The sequence below is a fragment of the Delphinapterus leucas genome, chromosome 19 (assembly GCF_059928025.1).
Source record: "Delphinapterus leucas isolate spDelLeu-1000000601 "Yukka" chromosome 19, BTC_Dleu_Yukka2, whole genome shotgun sequence".
Taxonomy (NCBI): Eukaryota; Metazoa; Chordata; class Mammalia; order Artiodactyla; family Monodontidae; genus Delphinapterus; species Delphinapterus leucas.
This window is the reverse complement of record NC_143147.1, coordinates 29,216,121-29,234,177: the sequence shown is the minus strand read 5'-3', so window position 1 is coordinate 29,234,177 and position 18,057 is coordinate 29,216,121. Positions and strand designations below refer to the sequence as shown.

General features: G+C 77.1%; 17 non-coding genes across 17 annotated transcripts; all 17 read right to left on the bottom strand.

The window, feature by feature from the left end:
* Nucleotides 1-224: 224 nt before the first annotated feature.
* Nucleotides 225-343, bottom strand: LOC149745878 (5S ribosomal RNA). The gene has a single exon (XR_016390271.1). It is a non-coding gene; the product is annotated as a 5S ribosomal RNA (ribosomal RNA).
* A 933-nt stretch (nucleotides 344-1,276) lies between these two features.
* Nucleotides 1,277-1,395, bottom strand: LOC149745877 (5S ribosomal RNA). The gene has a single exon (XR_016390051.1). It is a non-coding gene; the product is annotated as a 5S ribosomal RNA (ribosomal RNA).
* A 934-nt stretch (nucleotides 1,396-2,329) lies between these two features.
* Nucleotides 2,330-2,448, bottom strand: LOC149745876 (5S ribosomal RNA). Its single transcript, XR_016390260.1, has one exon. It is a non-coding gene; the product is annotated as a 5S ribosomal RNA (ribosomal RNA).
* Nucleotides 2,449-3,381: 933 nt separating this feature from the next.
* On the bottom strand, nucleotides 3,382-3,500 carry LOC149745875 (5S ribosomal RNA). Its single transcript, XR_016390050.1, has one exon. It is a non-coding gene; the product is annotated as a 5S ribosomal RNA (ribosomal RNA).
* Nucleotides 3,501-4,434: 934 nt separating this feature from the next.
* LOC149745874 (5S ribosomal RNA) lies at nucleotides 4,435-4,553 on the bottom strand. Its single transcript, XR_016390249.1, has one exon. It is a non-coding gene; the product is annotated as a 5S ribosomal RNA (ribosomal RNA).
* Nucleotides 4,554-5,486: 933 nt separating this feature from the next.
* LOC149745873 (5S ribosomal RNA) lies at nucleotides 5,487-5,605 on the bottom strand. The gene has a single exon (XR_016390048.1). It is a non-coding gene; the product is annotated as a 5S ribosomal RNA (ribosomal RNA).
* A 934-nt stretch (nucleotides 5,606-6,539) lies between these two features.
* Nucleotides 6,540-6,658, bottom strand: LOC149745872 (5S ribosomal RNA). The gene has a single exon (XR_016389158.1). It is a non-coding gene; the product is annotated as a 5S ribosomal RNA (ribosomal RNA).
* A 921-nt stretch (nucleotides 6,659-7,579) lies between these two features.
* LOC149745871 (5S ribosomal RNA) lies at nucleotides 7,580-7,698 on the bottom strand. Its single transcript, XR_016389157.1, has one exon. It is a non-coding gene; the product is annotated as a 5S ribosomal RNA (ribosomal RNA).
* Nucleotides 7,699-8,632: 934 nt separating this feature from the next.
* LOC149745870 (5S ribosomal RNA) lies at nucleotides 8,633-8,751 on the bottom strand. Its single transcript, XR_016390164.1, has one exon. It is a non-coding gene; the product is annotated as a 5S ribosomal RNA (ribosomal RNA).
* Nucleotides 8,752-9,685: 934 nt separating this feature from the next.
* Nucleotides 9,686-9,804, bottom strand: LOC149745869 (5S ribosomal RNA). Its single transcript, XR_016389864.1, has one exon. It is a non-coding gene; the product is annotated as a 5S ribosomal RNA (ribosomal RNA).
* Nucleotides 9,805-10,737: 933 nt separating this feature from the next.
* Nucleotides 10,738-10,856, bottom strand: LOC149745868 (5S ribosomal RNA). The gene has a single exon (XR_016389156.1). It is a non-coding gene; the product is annotated as a 5S ribosomal RNA (ribosomal RNA).
* Nucleotides 10,857-11,787: 931 nt separating this feature from the next.
* LOC149745867 (5S ribosomal RNA) lies at nucleotides 11,788-11,906 on the bottom strand. Its single transcript, XR_016389155.1, has one exon. It is a non-coding gene; the product is annotated as a 5S ribosomal RNA (ribosomal RNA).
* A 931-nt stretch (nucleotides 11,907-12,837) lies between these two features.
* Nucleotides 12,838-12,956, bottom strand: LOC149745866 (5S ribosomal RNA). The gene has a single exon (XR_016389154.1). It is a non-coding gene; the product is annotated as a 5S ribosomal RNA (ribosomal RNA).
* A 931-nt stretch (nucleotides 12,957-13,887) lies between these two features.
* LOC149745865 (5S ribosomal RNA) lies at nucleotides 13,888-14,006 on the bottom strand. The gene has a single exon (XR_016389153.1). It is a non-coding gene; the product is annotated as a 5S ribosomal RNA (ribosomal RNA).
* A 931-nt stretch (nucleotides 14,007-14,937) lies between these two features.
* Nucleotides 14,938-15,056, bottom strand: LOC149745864 (5S ribosomal RNA). Its single transcript, XR_016389274.1, has one exon. It is a non-coding gene; the product is annotated as a 5S ribosomal RNA (ribosomal RNA).
* Nucleotides 15,057-15,978: 922 nt separating this feature from the next.
* On the bottom strand, nucleotides 15,979-16,097 carry LOC149745863 (5S ribosomal RNA). Its single transcript, XR_016389151.1, has one exon. It is a non-coding gene; the product is annotated as a 5S ribosomal RNA (ribosomal RNA).
* A 934-nt stretch (nucleotides 16,098-17,031) lies between these two features.
* On the bottom strand, nucleotides 17,032-17,150 carry LOC149745862 (5S ribosomal RNA). Its single transcript, XR_016389150.1, has one exon. It is a non-coding gene; the product is annotated as a 5S ribosomal RNA (ribosomal RNA).
* Between the last annotated feature and the right edge of the window lie 907 nt (nucleotides 17,151-18,057).

Genomic DNA, 18,057 nt, shown 5'->3' with positions numbered 1-18,057 from the left:
GGTCCGGGCCAGGCACCCCGGGGGCGTCTGGGGTGCGGCTGCCTTCCAGGGCCGCCTTCTGGCCGCCTGGCGGGCCGGGCTGGCGGGGAGCGCCCCCTCCGGCGCGCGCGCCGTGGTGGGAGGGGCCTGAGGAGGCGGGGCCTGCAGCGGGGCCCCGGCGTGGGCGGAGCCGGCGGCCACCGCCCGCGGGCGAGTTAAAGGAGAAGGCGGAGCGGGAGGCAAAAAGCCTACAGCACCCGGTATTCCCAGGCGGTCTCCCATCCAAGTACTAACCAGGCCCGACCCTGCTTAGCTTCCGAGATCAGACGAGATCGGGCGCGTCCAGGGTGGTATGGCCGTAGACGGGGGCGGGGACGGCGGGCTGCCTCTTGAGGCCCAATTTCGCTGGCGCTTGCGCCTCACCGCCAGCCTGGAGGTCAGCCCGCCCTGGCAGGACCCCGTCGCCCGCCCAGGCAGGGGGAACGGAGGTCTCGGGTACCGGGCGGTGGCGGAGGCGGAGGGTTTGGCCACCCCCTCCCAGCCGAGGGCGGGCGTGACCCAGTGAACTCTTCGGCGCTTGGCGCCCCGCCAAGATCCCGCCCGTCGCTCACAGGGACGTGGCCCCGGAGGCTTCAGTGCCCGGGGCCCGCGGTCCCTTGGGCATCGCCCCTGCCCGCCCACGCGGCGCTAGGCGCCGCCCAGCCGCAGCCCGGGCCGGCCCTCCTGCCCGACAGCAGCTGGCCCGAAGCCACTGGGAGCCACCATCGTGTCGCCACGGCCCCTCAGCCCCGGCGAGGCCACCCTTGCCCGCACACCACCCGCCGAGCTCAGGAGCCCGCCCCTGGCGGCCGGCAGGCCCGGGGAAGCGGCCCCTGCCCTCGATCCCGCTCCCGCACACGGCCGCGGCGGCGACACGGCGGGGGGCGGGGCTTTTGCCGGAGGGAGCTGTGGAGGGACACACCCACTGGCACACAGGTGGCGGCCCCGGGGCGGGGCGCCGGTGGGGGCGGCCAGGTGCAGGTCGAGGGGCTCGCTGGCGGAAGGCACGGCAATCGGGCCCGCGGCGGAGCCTGGGTCCGGGCCAGGCACCCCGGGGGCGTCTGGGGTGCGGCTGCCTTCCAGGGCCGCCTTCTGGCCGCCTGGCGGGCCGGGCTGGCGGGGAGCGCCCCCTCCGGCGCGCGCGCCGTGGTGGGAGGGGCCTGAGGAGGCGGGGCCTGCAGCGGGGCCCCGGCGCGGGCGGAGCCGGCGGCCACCGCCCGCGGGCGAGTTAAAGGAGAAGGCGGAGCGGGAGGCAAAAACCCTACAGCACCCGGTATTCCCAGGCGGTCTCCCATCCAAGTACTAACCAGGCCCGACCCTGCTTAGCTTCCGAGATCAGACGAGATCGGGCGCGTTCAGGGTGGTATGGCCGTAGACGGGGGCGGGGACGGCGGGCTGCCTCTTGAGGCCCACTTTCGCTGGCGCTTGCGCCTCACCGCCAGCCTGGCGGTCAGCCCGCCCCGGCAGGACCCCGTCGCCCGCCCAGGCAGGGGGAACGGAGGTCTCGGGTACCGGGCGGTGGCGGAGGCGGAGGGTTTGGCCACCCCCTCCCAGCCGAGGGCGGGCGTGACCCAGCGAACCCTTCGGCGCTTGGCGCCCCGCCCAAGATCCGGCCCGTCGCTCACAGGGACGTGGCCCCGGAGGCTTCAGGGCCCGGGGCCCGCGGTGCCTTGGGCATCGCCCCTGCCCGCCCACGCGGCGCTAGGCGCCGCCCAGCCGCAGCCCGGGCCGGCCCTCCTGCCCGACAGCAGCTGGCCCGAAGCCACTGGGAGCCACCATCGTGTCGCCACGGCCCCTCAGCCCCGGCGAGGCCACCCTTGCACGCACACCACCCGCCGAGCTCAGGAGCCCGCCCCTGGCGGCCGGCAGGCCCGGGGAAGCGGCCCCTGCCCTCGATCCCGCTCCCGCACCCGGCAGCGGCGGCGACACGGCGGGGGGCGGGGCTTTTGCCGGAGGGAGCTGTGGCGGGACACACCCACCGGCACACAGGTGGCGGCCCCGGGGCGGGGCGCCGGTGGGGGCGGCCAGGTGCAGGTCGACGGGCTCGCTGGCCGAAGGGACGGCAACCGGGCCCGCGGCGGAGCCTGGGTCCGGGCCAGGCACCCCGGGGGCGTCTGGGGTGCGGCTGCCTTCCAGGGCCGCCTTCTGGCCGCCTGGCGGGCCGGGCTGGCGGGGAGCGCCCCCTCCGGCGCGCGCGCCGTGGTGGGAGGGGCCTGAGGAGGCGGGGCCTGCAGCGGGGCCCCGGCGCGGGCGGAGCCGGCGGCCACCGCCCGCGGGCGAGTTAAAGGAGAAGGCGGAGCGGGAGGCAAAAAGCCTACAGCACCCGGTATTCCCAGGCGGTCTCCCATCCAAGTACTAACCAGGCCCGACCCTGCTTAGCTTCCGAGATCAGACGAGATCGGGCGCGTCCAGGGTGGTATGGCCGTAGACGGGGGCGGGGACGGCGGGCTGCCTCTTGAGGCCCAATTTCGCTGGCGCTTGCGCCTCACCGCCAGCCTGGAGGTCAGCCCGCCCTGGCAGGACCCCGTCGCCCGCCCAGGCAGGGGGAACGGAGGTCTCGGGTACCGGGCGGTGGCGGAGGCGGAGGGTTTGGCCACCCCCTCCCAGCCGAGGGCGGGCGTGACCCAGTGAACTCTTCGGCGCTTGGCGCCCCGCCAAGATCCCGCCCGTCGCTCACAGGGACGTGGCCCCGGAGGCTTCAGTGCCCGGGGCCCGCGGTCCCTTGGGCATCGCCCCTGCCCGCCCACGCGGCGCTAGGCGCCGCCCAGCCGCAGCCCGGGCCGGCCCTCCTGCCCGACAGCAGCTGGCCCGAAGCCACTGGGAGCCACCATCGTGTCGCCACGGCCCCTCAGCCCCGGCGAGGCCACCCTTGCCCGCACACCACCCGCCGAGCTCAGGAGCCCGCCCCTGGCGGCCGGCAGGCCCGGGGAAGCGGCCCCTGCCCTCGATCCCGCTCCCGCACACGGCCGCGGCGGCGACACGGCGGGGGGCGGGGCTTTTGCCGGAGGGAGCTGTGGAGGGACACACCCACCGGCACACAGGTGGCGGCCCCGGGGCGGGGCGCCGGTGGGGGCGGCCAGGTGCAGGTCGAGGGGCTCGCTGGCGGAAGGCACGGCAATCGGGCCCGCGGCGGAGCCTGGGTCCGGGCCAGGCACCCCGGGGGCGTCTGGGGTGCGGCTGCCTTCCAGGGCCGCCTTCTGGCCGCCTGGCGGGCCGGGCTGGCGGGGAGCGCCCCCTCCGGCGCGCGCGCCGTGGTGGGAGGGGCCTGAGGAGGCGGGGCCTGCAGCGGGGCCCCGGCGCGGGCGGAGCCGGCGGCCACCGCCCGCGGGCGAGTTAAAGGAGAAGGCGGAGCGGGAGGCAAAAACCCTACAGCACCCGGTATTCCCAGGCGGTCTCCCATCCAAGTACTAACCAGGCCCGACCCTGCTTAGCTTCCGAGATCAGACGAGATCGGGCGCGTTCAGGGTGGTATGGCCGTAGACGGGGGCGGGGACGGCGGGCTGCCTCTTGAGGCCCACTTTCGCTGGCGCTTGCGCCTCACCGCCAGCCTGGCGGTCAGCCCGCCCCGGCAGGACCCCGTCGCCCGCCCAGGCAGGGGGAACGGAGGTCTCGGGTACCGGGCGGTGGCGGAGGCGGAGGGTTTGGCCACCCCCTCCCAGCCGAGGGCGGGCGTGACCCAGCGAACCCTTCGGCGCTTGGCGCCCCGCCCAAGATCCGGCCCGTCGCTCACAGGGACGTGGCCCCGGAGGCTTCAGGGCCCGGGGCCCGCGGTGCCTTGGGCATCGCCCCTGCCCGCCCACGCGGCGCTAGGCGCCGCCCAGCCGCAGCCCGGGCCGGCCCTCCTGCCCGACAGCAGCTGGCCCGAAGCCACTGGGAGCCACCATCGTGTCGCCACGGCCCCTCAGCCCCGGCGAGGCCACCCTTGCACGCACACCACCCGCCGAGCTCAGGAGCCCGCCCCTGGCGGCCGGCAGGCCCGGGGAAGCGGCCCCTGCCCTCGATCCCGCTCCCGCACCCGGCAGCGGCGGCGACACGGCGGGGGGCGGGGCTTTTGCCGGAGGGAGCTGTGGCGGGACACACCCACCGGCACACAGGTGGCGGCCCCGGGGCGGGGCGCCGGTGGGGGCGGCCAGGTGCAGGTCGACGGGCTCGCTGGCCGAAGGGACGGCACCCGGGCCCGCGGCGGAGCCTGGGTCCGGGCCAGGCACCCCGGGGGCGTCTGGGGTGCGGCTGCCTTCCAGGGCCGCCTTCTGGCCGCCTGGCGGGCCGGGCTGGCGGGGAGCGCCCCCTCCGGCGCGCGCGCCGTGGTGGGAGGGGCCTGAGGAGGCGGGGCCTGCAGCGGGGCCCCGGCGCGGGCGGAGCCGGCGGCCACCGCCCGCGGGCGAGTTAAAGGAGAAGGCGGAGCGGGAGGCAAAAAGCCTACAGCACCCGGTATTCCCAGGCGGTCTCCCATCCAAGTACTAACCAGGCCCGACCCTGCTTAGCTTCCGAGATCAGACGAGATCGGGCGCGTCCAGGGTGGTATGGCCGTAGACGGGGGCGGGGACGGCGGGCTGCCTCTTGAGGCCCAATTTCGCTGGCGCTTGCGCCTCACCGCCAGCCTGGAGGTCAGCCCGCCCTGGCAGGACCCCGTCGCCCGCCCAGGCAGGGGGAACGGAGGTCTCGGGTACCGGGCGGTGGCGGAGGCGGAGGGTTTGGCCACCCCCTCCCAGCCGAGGGCGGGCGTGACCCAGTGAACTCTTCGGCGCTTGGCGCCCCGCCAAGATCCCGCCCGTCGCTCACAGGGACGTGGCCCCGGAGGCTTCAGTGCCCGGGGCCCGCGGTCCCTTGGGCATCGCCCCTGCCCGCCCACGCGGCGCTAGGCGCCGCCCAGCCGCAGCCCGGGCCGGCCCTCCTGCCCGACAGCAGCTGGCCCGAAGCCACTGGGAGCCACCATCGTGTCGCCACGGCCCCTCAGCCCCGGCGAGGCCACCCTTGCCCGCACACCACCCGCCGAGCTCAGGAGCCCGCCCCTGGCGGCCGGCAGGCCCGGGGAAGCGGCCCCTGCCCTCGATCCCGCTCCCGCACACGGCCGCGGCGGCGACACGGCGGGGGGCGGGGCTTTTGCCGGAGGGAGCTGTGGAGGGACACACCCACCGGCACACAGGTGGCGGCCCCGGGGCGGGGCGCCGGTGGGGGCGGCCAGGTGCAGGTCGAGGGGCTCGCTGGCGGAAGGCACGGCAATCGGGCCCGCGGCGGAGCCTGGGTCCGGGCCAGGCACCCCGGGGGCGTCTGGGGTGCGGCTGCCTTCCAGGGCCGCCTTCTGGCCGCCTGGCGGGCCGGGCTGGCGGGGAGCGCCCCCTCCGGCGCGCGCGCCGTGGTGGGAGGGGCCTGAGGAGGCGGGGCCTGCAGCGGGGCCCCGGCGCGGGCGGAGCCGGCGGCCACCGCCCGCGGGCGAGTTAAAGGAGAAGGCGGAGCGGGAGGCAAAAACCCTACAGCACCCGGTATTCCCAGGCGGTCTCCCATCCAAGTACTAACCAGGCCCGACCCTGCTTAGCTTCCGAGATCAGACGAGATCGGGCGCGTTCAGGGTGGTATGGCCGTAGACGGGGGCGGGGACGGCGGGCTGCCTCTTGAGGCCCACTTTCGCTGGCGCTTGCGCCTCACCGCCAGCCTGGCGGTCAGCCCGCCCCGGCAGGACCCCGTCGCCCGCCCAGGCAGGGGGAACGGAGGTCTCGGGTACCGGGCGGTGGCGGAGGCGGAGGGTTTGGCCACCCCCTCCCAGCCGAGGGCGGGCGTGACCCAGCGAACCCTTCGGCGCTTGGCGCCCCGCCCAAGATCCGGCCCGTCGCTCACAGGGACGTGGCCCCGGAGGCTTCAGGGCCCGGGGCCCGCGGTGCCTTGGGCATCGCCCCTGCCCGCCCACGCGGCGCTAGGCGCCGCCCAGCCGCAGCCCGGGCCGGCCCTCCTGCCCGACAGCAGCTGGCCCGAAGCCACTGGGAGCCACCATCGTGTCGCCACGGCCCCTCAGCCCCGGCGAGGCCACCCTTGCACGCACACCACCCGCCGAGCTCAGGAGCCCGCCCCTGGCGGCCGGCAGGCCCGGGGAAGCGGCCCCTGCCCTCGATCCCGCTCCCGCACCCGGCAGGGGCGGCGACACGGCGGGGGGCGGGGCTTTTGCCGGAGGGAGCTGTGGCGGGACACACCCACCGGCACACAGGTGGCGGCCCCGGGGCGGGGCGCCGGTGGGGGCGGCCAGGTGCAGGTCGACGGGCTCGCTGGCCGAAGGGACGGCAACCGGGCCCGCGGCGGAGCCTGGGTCCGGGCCAGGCACCCCGGGGGCGTCTGGGGTGCGGCTGCCTTCCAGGGCCGCCTTCTGGCCGCCTGGCGGGCCGGGCCGGCGGGGAGCGCCCCCTCCGGCGCGCGCGCCGTGGTGGGAGGGGCCTGAGGAGGCGGGGCCTGCAGCGGGGCCCCGGCGCGGGCGGAGCCGGCGGCCACCGCCCGCGGGCGAGTTAAAGGAGAAGGCGGAGCAGGAGGCAAAAAGCCTACAGCACCCGGTATTCCCAGGCGGTCTCCCATCCAAGTACTAACCAGGCCCGACCCTGCTTAGCTTCCGAGATCAGACGAGATCGGGCGCGTTCAGGGTGGTATGGCCGTAGACGGGGGCGGGGACGGCGGGCTGCCTCCTGAGGCCCTCTTTCGCTGTCGCTTGCGCCTCACCGCCAGCCTGGCGGTCAGCCCGCCCCGGCAGGAACCCGTCGCCCGCCCAGGCAGGGGGAACGGAGGTCTCGGGTACCGGGCGGTGGCGGAGGCGGAGGGTTTGGCCACACCCTCCCAGACGAGGGCGGGCGTGACCCAGCGAACCCTTCGGCGCTTGGCGCCCCGCCCAAGATCCGGCCCGTCGCTCACAGGGACGTGGCCCCGGAGGCTTCAGGGCCCGGGGCCCGCGGTCCCTTGGGCATCGCCCCTGCCCGCCGACGCGGCGCTAGGAGCCGCCCAGCCGCAGCCCGGGCCGGCCCTCCTGCCCGACAGCAGCTGGCCCGAAGCCACTGGGAGCCACCATCGTGTCGCCACGGCCCCTCAGCCCCGGCGAGGCCACCCTTGCCCGCACACCACCCGCCGGGCTCAGTAGCCCGCCCCTGGCGGCCGGCAGGCCAGGGGAAGCGGCCCCTGCCCTCGATCCCGCTCCCGCACCCGGCCGCGGCGGTGACACGGCGGGGGGCGGGGCTTTTGCCGGAGGGAGCTGTGGAGGGACACACCCACCGGCACACAGGTGGCGGCCCCGGGGCGGGGCGCCGGTGGGGGCGGCCAGGTGCAGGTCGAGGGGCTCGCTGGCCGAAGGGAAGGCAACCGGGCCCGCGGCGGAGCCTGGGTCCGGGCCAGGCACCCCGGGGCGTCTGGGGTGCGGCTGCCTTCCAGGGCCGCCTTCTGGCCGGGCCGGCGGGGAGCGCCCCCTCCGGCGCGCGCGCCGTGGTGGGAGGGGCCTGAGGAGGCGGGGCCTGCAGCGGGGCCCCGGCGCGGGCGGAGCCGGCGGCCACCGCCCGCGGGCGAGTTAAAGGAGAAGGCGGAGCGGGAGGCAAAAAGCCTACAGCACCCGGTATTCCCAGGCGGTCTCCCATCCAAGTACTAACCAGGCCCGACCCTGCTTAGCTTCCGAGATCAGACGAGATCGGGCGCGTTCAGGGTGGTATGGCCGTAGACGGGGGCGGGGACGGCGGGCTGCCTCTTGAGGCCCACTTTCGCTGGCGCTTGCGCCTCACCGCCAGCCTGGCGGTCAGCCCGCCCCGGCAGGACCACGTCGCCCGCCCAGGCAGGGGGAACGGAGGTCTCGGGTACCGGGCGGTGGCGGAGGCGGAGGGTTTGGCCACCCCCTCCCAGCCGAGGGCGGGCGTGACCCAGCGAACCCTTCCGCGCTTGGCGCCCCGCCCAAGATCCGGCCCGTCGCTCACATGGACGTGGCCCCGGAGGCTTCAGGGCCCGGAGCCCGCGGTCCCTTGGGCATCGCACCTGCCCGCCCACGCGGCGCTAGGCGCCGCCCAGCCGCAGCCCGGGCCGGCCCTCCTGCCCGACAGCAGCTGGCCCGAAGCCACTGGGAGCCACCATCGTGTCGCCACGGCCCCTCAGCCCCGGCGAGGCCACCCTTGCCCGCACACCACCCGCCGAGATCAGGAGCCCGCCCCTGGCGGCCGGCAGGCCCGGGGAAGCGGCCCCTGCCCTCGATCCCGCTCCCGCACCCGGCAGCGGCGGCGACACGGCGGGGGGCGGGGCTTTTGCCGGAGGGAGCTGTGGAGGGACACACCCACCGGCACACAGGTGGCGGCCCCGTGGCGGGGCGCCGGTGGGGGCGGCCAGGTGCAGGTCGACGGGCTCGCTGGCCGAAGGGACGGCAACCGGGCCCGCGGCGGAGCCTGGGTCCGGGCCAGGCACCCCGGGGGCGTCTGGGGTGCGGCTGCCTTCCAGGGCCGCCTTCTGGCCGCCAGGCGGGCCGGGCCGGCGGGGAGCGCACCCTCCGGCGCGCGCGCCGTGGTGGGAGGGGCCTGAGGAGGCGGGGCCTGCAGCGGGGCCCCGGCGCGGGCGGAGCCGGCGGCCACCGCCCGCGGGCGAGTTAAAGGAGAAGGCGGAGCGGGAGGCAAAAAGCCTACAACACCCGGTATTCCCAGGCGGTCTCCCATCCAAGTACTAACCAGGCCCGACCCTGCTTAGCTTCCGAGATCAGACGAGATCGGGCGCGTTCAGGGTAGTATGGCCGTAGACGGGGGCGGGGACGGCGGGCTGCCTCTTGAGGCCCACTTTCGCTGGCGCTTGCGCCTCACCGCCAGCCTGGCGGTCAGCCCGCCCCAGCAGGACCCCGTCGCCCGCCCAGGCAGGGGGAACGGATGTCTCGGGTACCGGGCGGTGGCGGAGGCGGAGGGTTTGGCCACCCCCTCCCAGCCGAGGGCGGGCGTGACCCAGCGAACCCTTCGGCGCTTGGCGCCCCGCCCAAGATCCGGCCCGTCGCTCACAGGGACGTGGCCCCGGAGGCTTCGGGGCCCGGGGCCCGCGGTGCCTTGGGCATCGCCCCTGCCCGCCCACGCGGCGCTAGGCGCCGCCCAGCCGCAGCCCGGGCCGGCCCTCCTGCCCGACAGCAGCTGGCCCGAAGCCACTGGGAGCCACCATCGTGTCGCCATGGCCCCTCAGCCCCGGCGAGGCCACCCTTGCCCGCACACCACCCGCCGAGCTCAGGAGCCCGCCCCTGGCGGCCGGCAGGCCCGGGGAAGCGGCCCCTGCCCTCGATCCCGCTCCCGCACCCGGCAGCGGCGGCGACACGGCGGGGGGCGGGGCTTTTGCCGGAGGGAGCTGTGGAGGGACACACCCACCGGCACACAGGTGGCGGCCCCGGGGCGGGGCGCCGGTGGGGGCGGCCAGGTGCAGGTCGACGGGCTCGCTGGCCGAAGGCACGGCAACCGGGCCCGCGGCGGAGCCTGGGTCCGGGCCAGGCACCCCGGGGGCGTCTGGGGTGCGGCTGCCTTCCAGGGCCGCCTTCTGGCCGCCTGGCGGGCCGGGCCGGCGGGGAGCGCCCCCTCCGGCGCGCGTGCCGTGGTGGGAGGGGCCTGAGGAGGCGGGGCCTGCAGCGGGGCCCCGGCGCGGGCGGAGCCGGCGGCCACCGCCCGCGGGCGAGTTAAAGGAGAAGGCGGAGCGGGAGGCAAAAAGCCTACAGCACCCGGTATTCCCAGGCGGTCTCCCATCCAAGTACTAACCAGGCCCGACCCTGCTTAGCTTCCGAGATCAGACGAGATCGGGCGCGTTCAGGGTAGTATGGCCGTAGACGGGGGCGGGGACGGCGGGCTGCCTCTTGAGGCCCACTTTCGCTGGCGCTTGCGCCTCACCGCCAGCCTGGCGGTCAGCCCGCCCCGGCAGGACCCCGTCGCCCGCCCAGGCAGGGGGAACGGAGGTCTCGGGTACCGGGCGGTGGCGGAGGCGGAGGGTTTGGCCACCCCCTCCCAGCCGAGGGCGGGCGTGACCCAGCGAACCCTTCGGCGCTTGGCGCCCCGCCAAGATCCCGCCCGTCGCTCACAGGGACGTGGCCCCGGAGGCTTCAGTGCCCGGGGCCCGCGGTCCCTTGGGCATCGCCCCTGCCCGCCCACGCGGCGCTAGGCGCCGCCCAGCCGCAACCCGGGCCGGCCCTCCTGCCCGACAGCAGCTTGCCCGAAGCCACTGGGAGCCACCATCGTGTCGCCACGGCCCCTCAGCCCCGGCGAGGCCACCCTTGCCCGCACACCACCTGCCGGGCTCAGGAGCCCGCCCCTGGCGGCCGGCAGGCCCGGGGAAGCAGCCCCTGCCCTCGATCCCGCTCCCGCACCCGGCCGCGGCGGCGACACGGCGGGGGGCGGGGCTTTTGCCGGAGGGAGCTGTGGAGGGACACACCCACCGGCACACAGGTGGCGGCCCCGGGGCGGGGCGCCGGTGGGGGCGGCCAGGTGCAGGTCGAGGGGCTCGCTGGCCGAAGGGACGGCAACCGGGCCCGCGGCGGAGCCTGGGTCCGGGCCAGGCACCCCGGGGGCGTCTGGGGTGCGGCTGCCTTCCAGGGCCGCCTTCTGGCCGCCTGGCGGGCCGGGCCGGCGGGGAGCGCCCCCTCCGGCGCGCGCGCCGTGGTGGGAGGGGCCTGAGGTGGCGGGGCCTGCAGCGGGGCCCCGGCGCCGGCGGAGCCGGCGGCCACCGCCCGCGGGCGAGTTAAAGGAGAAGGCGGAGCGGGAGGCAAAAAGCCTACAGCACCCGGTATTCCCAGGCGGTCTCCCATCCAAGTACTAACCAGGCCCGACCCTGCTTAGCTTCCGAGATCAGACGAGATCGGGCGCGTTCAGGGTGGTATGGCCGTAGACGGGGGCGGGGACGGCGGGCTGCCTCTTGAGGCCCACTTTCGCTGGCGCTTGCGCCTCACCGCCAGCCTGGCGGTCAGCCCGCCCCGGCAGGACCCCGTCGCCCGCCCAGGCAGGGGGAACGGAGGTCTCGGGTACCGGGCGGTGGCGGAGGCGGAGGGTTTGGCCACCCCCTCCCAGCCGAGGGCGGGCGTGACCCAGCGAACACTTCGGCGCTTGGCGCCCCGCCAAGATCCCGCCCGTCGCTCACAGGGACGTGGCCCCGGAGGCTTCAGGGCCCGGGGCCCGCGGTCCCTTGGGCATCGCCCCTGCCCGCTCACGCGGCGCTAGGCGCCGCCCGGCCGCAGCCCGGGCCGGCCCTCCTGCCCGACAGCAGCTGGCCCGAAGCCACTGGGAGCCACCATCGTGTCGCCACGGCCCCTCAGCCCCGGCGAGGCCACCCTTGCCCGCACACCACCCGCCGAGCTCAGGAGCCCGCCCCTGGGGCCGGCAGGCCCGGGGAAGCGGCCCCTGCTCTCGATCCCGCTCCCGCACCCGGCCGCGGCGGCGACACGGCGGGGGCGGGGCTTTTGCCGGAGGGAGCTGTGGAGGGACACACCCACCGGCACACAGGTGGCGGCCCCGGGGCGGGGCGCCGGTGGGGGCGGCCAGGTGCAGGTCGACGGGCTCGCTGGCCGAAGGCACGGCAACCGGGCCCGCGGCGGAGCCTGGGTCCGGGCCAGGCACCCCGGGGGCGTCTGGGGTGCGGCTGCCTTCCAGGGCCGCCTTCTGGCCGCCTGGCGGGCCGGGCCGGCGGGGAGCGCCCCCTCCGGCGCGCGCGCCGTGGTGGGAGGGGCCTGAGGAGGCGGGGCCTGCAGCGGGGCCCCGGCGCCGGCGGAGCCGGCGGCCACCGCCCGCGGGCGAGTTAAAGGAGAAGGCGGAGCGGGAGGCAAAAAGCCTACAGCACCCGGTATTCCCAGGCGGTCTCCCATCCAAGTACTAACCAGGCCCGACCCTGCTTAGCTTCCGAGATCAGACGAGATCGGGCGCGTTCAGGGTGGTATGGCCGTAGACGGGGGCGGGGACGGCGGGCTGCCTCTTGAGGCCCACTTTCGCTGGCGCTTGCGCCTCACCGCCAGCCTGGCGGTCAGCCCGCCCCGGCAGGACCCCGTCGCCCGCCCAGGCAGGGGGAACGGAGGTCTCGGGTACCGGGCGGTGGCGGAGGCGGAGGGTTTGGCCACCCCCTCCCAGCCGAGGGTGGGCGTGACCCAGCGAACACTTCGGCGCTTGGCGCCCCGCCAAGATCCCGCCCGTCGCTCACAGGGACGTGGCCCCGGAGGCTTCAGGGCCCGGGGCCCGCGGTCCCTTGGGCATCGCCCCTGCCCGCTCACGCGGCGCTAGGCGCCGCCCGGCCGCAGCCCGGGCCGGCCCTCCTGCCCGACAGCAGCTGGCCCGAAGCCACTGGGAGCCACCATCGTGTCGCCACGGCCCCTCAGCCCCGGCGAGGCCACCCTTGCCCGCACACCACCCGCCGAGCTCAGGAGCCCGCCCCTGGGGCCGGCAGGCCCGGGGAAGCGGCCCCTGCTCTCGATCCCGCTCCCGCACCCGGCCGCGGCGGCGACACGGCGGGGGCGGGGCTTTTGCCGGAGGGAGCTGTGGAGGGACACACCCACCGGCACACAGGTGGCGGCCCCGGGGCGGGGCGCCGGTGGGGGCGGCCAGGTGCAGGTCGACGGGCTCGCTGGCCGAAGGCACGGCAACCGGGCCCGCGGCGGAGCCTGGGTCCGGGCCAGGCACCCCGGGGGCGTCTGGGGTGCGGCTGCCTTCCAGGGCCGCCTTCTGGCCGCCTGGCGGGCCGGGCCGGCGGGGAGCGCCCCCTCCGGCGCGCGCGCCGTGGTGGGAGGGGCCTGAGGAGGCGGGGCCTGCAGCGGGGCCCCGGCGCCGGCGGAGCCGGCGGCCACCGCCCGCGGGCGAGTTAAAGGAGAAGGCGGAGCGGGAGGCAAAAAGCCTACAGCACCCGGTATTCCCAGGCGGTCTCCCATCCAAGTACTAACCAGGCCCGACCCTGCTTAGCTTCCGAGATCAGACGAGATCGGGCGCGTTCAGGGTGGTATGGCCGTAGACGGGGGCGGGGACGGCGGGCTGCCTCTTGAGGCCCACTTTCGCTGGCGCTTGCGCCTCACCGCCAGCCTGGCGGTCAGCCCGCCCCGGCAGGACCCCGTCGCCCGCCCAGGCAGGGGGAACGGAGGTCTCGGGTACCGGGCGGTGGCGGAGGCGGAGGGTTTGGCCACCCCCTCCCAGCCGAGGGCGGGCGTGACCCAGCGAACACTTCGGCGCTTGGCGCCCCGCCAAGATCCCGCCCGTCGCTCACAGGGACGTGGCCCCGGAGGCTTCAGGGCCCGGGGCCCGCGGTCCCTTGGGCATCGCCCCTGCCCGCTCACGCGGCGCTAGGCGCCGCCCGGCCGCAGCCCGGGCCGGCCCTCCTGCCCGACAGCAGCTGGCCCGAAGCCACTGGGAGCCACCATCGTGTCGCCACGGCCCCTCAGCCCCGGCGAGGCCACCCTTGCCCGCACACCACCCGCCGAGCTCAGGAGCCCGCCCCTGGGGCCGGCAGGCCCGGGGAAGCGGCCCCTGCTCTCGATCCCGCTCCCGCACCCGGCCGCGGCGGCGACACGGCGGGGGCGGGGCTTTTGCCGGAGGGAGCTGTGGAGGGACACACCCACCGGCACACAGGTGGCGGCCCCGGGGCGGGGCGCCGGTGGGGGCGGCCAGGTGCAGGTCGACGGGCTCGCTGGCCGAAGGCACGGCAACCGGGCCCGCGGCGGAGCCTGGGTCCGGGCCAGGCACCCCGGGGGCGTCTGGGGTGCGGCTGCCTTCCAGGGCCGCCTTCTGGCCGCCTGGCGGGCCGGGCCGGCGGGGAGCGCCCCCTCCGGCGCGCGCGCCGTGGTGGGAGGGGCCTGAGGAGGCGGGGCCTGCAGCGGGGCCCCGGCGCCGGCGGAGCCGGCGGCCACCGCCCGCGGGCGAGTTAAAGGAGAAGGCGGAGCGGGAGGCAAAAAGCCTACAGCACCCGGTATTCCCAGGCGGTCTCCCATCCAAGTACTAACCAGGCCCGACCCTGCTTAGCTTCCGAGATCAGACGAGATCGGGCGCGTTCAGGGTGGTATGGCCGTAGACGGGGGCGGGGACGGCGGGCTGCCTCTTGAGGCCCACTTTCGCTGGCGCTTGCGCCTCACCGCCAGCCTGGCGGTCAGCCCGCCCCGGCAGGACCCCGTCGCCCGCCCAGGCAGGGGGAACGGAGGTCTCGGGTACCGGGCGGTGGCGGAGGCGGAGGGTTTGGCCACCCCCTCCCAGCCGAGGGCGGGCGTGACCCAGCGAACACTTCGGCGCTTGGCGCCCCGCCAAGATCCCGCCCGTCGCTCACAGGGACGTGGCCCCGGAGGCTTCAGGGCCCGGGGCCCGCGGTCCCTTGGGCATCGCCCCTGCCCGCTCACGCGGCGCTAGGCGCCGCCCGGCCGCAGCCCGGGCCGGCCCTCCTGCCCGACAGCAGCTGGCCCGAAGCCACTGGGAGCCACCATCGTGTCGCCACGGCCCCTCAGCCCCGGCGAGGCCACCCTTGCCCGCACACCACCCGCCGAGCTCAGGAGCCCGCCCCTGGGGCCGGCAGGCCCGGGGAAGCGGCCCCTGCTCTCGATCCCGCTCCCGCACCCGGCCGCGGCGGCGACACGGCGGGGGCGGGGCTTTTGCCGGAGGGAGCTGTGGAGGGACACACCCACCGGCACACAGGTGGCGGCCCCGGGGCGGGGCGCCGGTGGGGGCGGCCAGGTGCAGGTCGACGGGCTCGCTGGCCGAAGGCACGGCAACCGGGCCCGCGGCGGAGCCTGGGTCCGGGCCAGGCACCCCGGGGGCGTCTGGGGTGCGGCTGCCTTCCAGGGCCGCCTTCTGGCCGCCTGGCGGGCCGGGCCGGCGGGGAGCGCCCCCTCCGGCGCGCGCGCCGTGGTGCGAGGGGCCTGAGGAGGCGGGGCCTGCAGCGGAGCCCCGGCGCGGGCGGAGCCGGCGGCCAGCGCCCGCGGGCGAGTTCAAGGAGAAGGCGGAGCGGGAGGCAAAAAGCCTACAGCACCCGGTATTCCCAGGAGGTCTCCCATCCAAGTACTAACCAGGCCCGACCCTGCTTAGCTTCCGAGATCAGACGAGATCGGGCGCGTTCAGGGTGGTATGGCCGTAGACGGGGGCGGGGACGGCGGGCTGCCTCCTGAGGCCCACTTTCGCTGTCGCTTGCGCCTCACCGCCAGCCTGGCGGTCAGCCCGCCCCGGCAGGAACCCGTCGCCCGCCCAGGCAGGGGGAACGGAGGTCTCGGGTACCGGGCGGTGGCGGAGGCGGAGGGTTTGGCCACCCCCTCCCAGCCGAGGGCGGGCGTGACCCAGCGAACCCTTCGGCGCTTGGCGCCCCGCCCAAGATCCGGCCCGTCGCTCACAGGGACGTGGCCCCGGAGGCTTCAGGGCCCGGGGCCCGCGGTCCCTTGGGCATCGCCCCTGTCCACCCACGCGGCGCTAGGCGCCGCCCGGCCGCAGCCCGGGCCGGCCCTCCTGCCCGACAGCAGCTGGCCCGAAGCCACTGGGAGCCACCATCGTGTCGCCACGGCCCCTCAGCCCCGGCGAGGCCACCCTTGCCCGCACACCACCCGCCGAGCTCAGGAGCCCGCCCCTGGCGGCTGGCAGGCCCGGGGAAGCGGCCCCTGCCCTCGATCCCGCTCCCGCACCCGGCCGCGGCGGCGACACGGCGGGGGGCGGGGCTTTTGCCGGAGGGAGCTGTGGAGGGACACACCCACCGGCACACAGGTGGCGGCCCCGGGGCGGGGCGCCGGTGGGGGCGGCCATGTGCAGGTCGAGGGGCTCGCTGGCCGAAGGGACGGCAACCGGGCCCGCGGCGGAGCCTGGGTCCGGGCCAGGCACCCCGGGGGCGTCTGGGGTGCGGCTGCCTTCCAGGGCCGCCTTCTGGCCGGGCCGGCGGGGATCGCCCCCTCCGGCGCGCGCGCCGTGGTGGGAGGGGCCTGAGGAGGCGGGGCCTGCAGCGGGGCCCCGGCGCGGGCGGAGCCGGCGGCCACCGCCCGCGGGCGAGTTAAAGGAGAAGGCGGAGCGGGAGGCAAAAAGCCTACAGCACCCGGTATTCCCAGGCGGTCTCCCATCCAAGTACTAACCAGGCCCGACCCTGCTTAGCTTCCGAGATCAGACGAGATCGGGCGCGTTCAGGGTGGTATGGCCGTAGACGGGGGCGGGGACGGCGGGCTGCCTCTTGAGGCCCACTTTCGCTGGCGCTTGCGCCTCACCGCCAGCCTGGCGGTCAGCCCGCCCCGGCAGGACCACGTCGCCCGCCCAGGCAGGGGGAACGGAGGTCTCGGGTACCGGGCGGTGGCGGAGGCGGAGGGTTTGGCCACCCCCTCCCAGCCGAGGGCGGGCGTGACCCAGCGAACCCTTCCGCGCTTGGCGCCCCGCCCAAGATCCGGCCCGTCGCTCACAGGGACGTGGCCCCGGAGGCTTCAGGGCCCGGGGCCCGCGGTCCCTTGGGCATCGACCCTGCCCGCCCACGCGGCGCTAGGCGCCGCCCAGCCGCAGCCCGGGCCGGCCCTCCTGCCCGACAGCAGCTGGCCCGAAGCCACTGGGAGCCACCATCGTGTCGCCACGGCCCCTCAGCCCCGGCGAGGCCACCCTTGCCCGCACACCACCCGCCGAGCTCAGGAGCCCGCCCCTGGCGGCCGGCAGGCCCGGGGAAGCGGCCCCTGCCCTCGATCCCGCTCCCGCACCCGGCCGCGGCGGCGACACGGCGGGGGGCGGGGCTTTTGCCGGAGGGAGCTGTGGAGGGACACACCCACCGGCACACAGGTGGCGGCCCCGGGGCGGGGCGCCGGTGGGGGCGGCCAGGTGCAGGTCGAGGGGCTCGCTGGCCGAAGGGACGGCAACCGGGCCCGCGGCGGAGCCTGGGTCCGGGCCAGGCACCCCGGGGGCGTCTGGGGTGCGGCTGCCTTCCAGGGCCGCCTTCTGGCCGCCTGGCGGGCCGGGCCGGCGGGGAGCGCCCCCTCCGGCGCGCGCGCCGTGGTGGGAGGGGCCTGAGGAGGCGGGGCCTGCAGCGGGGCCCCGGCGCGGGCGGAGCCGGCGGCCACCGCCCGCGGGCGAGTTAAAGGAGAAGGCGGAGCAGGAGGCAAAAAGCCTACAGCACCCGGTATTCCCAGGCGGTCTCCCATCCAAGTACTAACCAGGCCCGACCCTGCTTAGCTTCCGAGATCAGACGAGATCGGGCGCGTTCAGGGTGGTATGGCCGTAGACGGGGGCGGGGACGGCGGGCTGCCTCCTGAGGCCCACTTTCGCTGTCGCTTGCGCCTCACCGCCAGCCTGGCGGTCAGCCCGCCCCGGCAGGAACCCGTCGCCCGCCCAGGCAGGGGGAACGGAGGTCTCGGGTACCGGGCGGTGGCGGAGGCGGAGGGTTTGGCCACCCCCTCCCAGCCGAGGGCGGGCGTGACCCAGCGAACCCTTCGGCGCTTGGCGCCCCGCCCAAGATCCGGCCAGTCGCTCACAGGGACGTGGCCGCGGAGGCTTCAGGGCCCGGGGCCCGCGGTCCCTTGGGCATCGCCCCTGCCCGCCGACGCGGCGCTAGGAGCCGCCCAGCCGCAGCCCGGGCCGGCCCTCCTGCCCGACAGCAGCTGGCCCGAAGCCACTGGGAGCCACCATCGTGTCGCCACGGCCCCTCAGCCCCGGCGAGGCCACCCTTGCCCGCACACCACACGCCGGGCTCAGTAGCCCGCCCCTGGCGGCCGGCAGGCCAGGGGAAGCGGCCCCTGCCCTCGATCCCGCTCCCGCACCCGGCCGCGGCGGTGACACGGCGGGGGGCGGGGCTTTTGCCGGAGGGAGCTGTGGAGGGACACACCCACCGGCACACAGGTGGCGGCCCCGGGGCGGGGCGCCGGTGGGGGCGGCCAGGTGCAGGTCGAGGGGCTCGCTGGCCAAAGGGACGGCAACCGGGCCCGCGGCGGAGCCTGGGTCCGGGCCAGGCACCCCGGGGCGTCTGGGGTGCGGCTGCCTTCCAGGGCCGCCTTCTGGCCGGGCCGGCGGGGAGCGCCCCCTCCGGCGCGCGCGCCGTGGTGGGAGGGGCCTGAGGAGGCGGGGCCTGCAGCGGGGCCCCGGCGCGGGCGGAGCCGGCGGCCACCGCCCGCGGGCGAGTTAAAGGAGAAGGCGG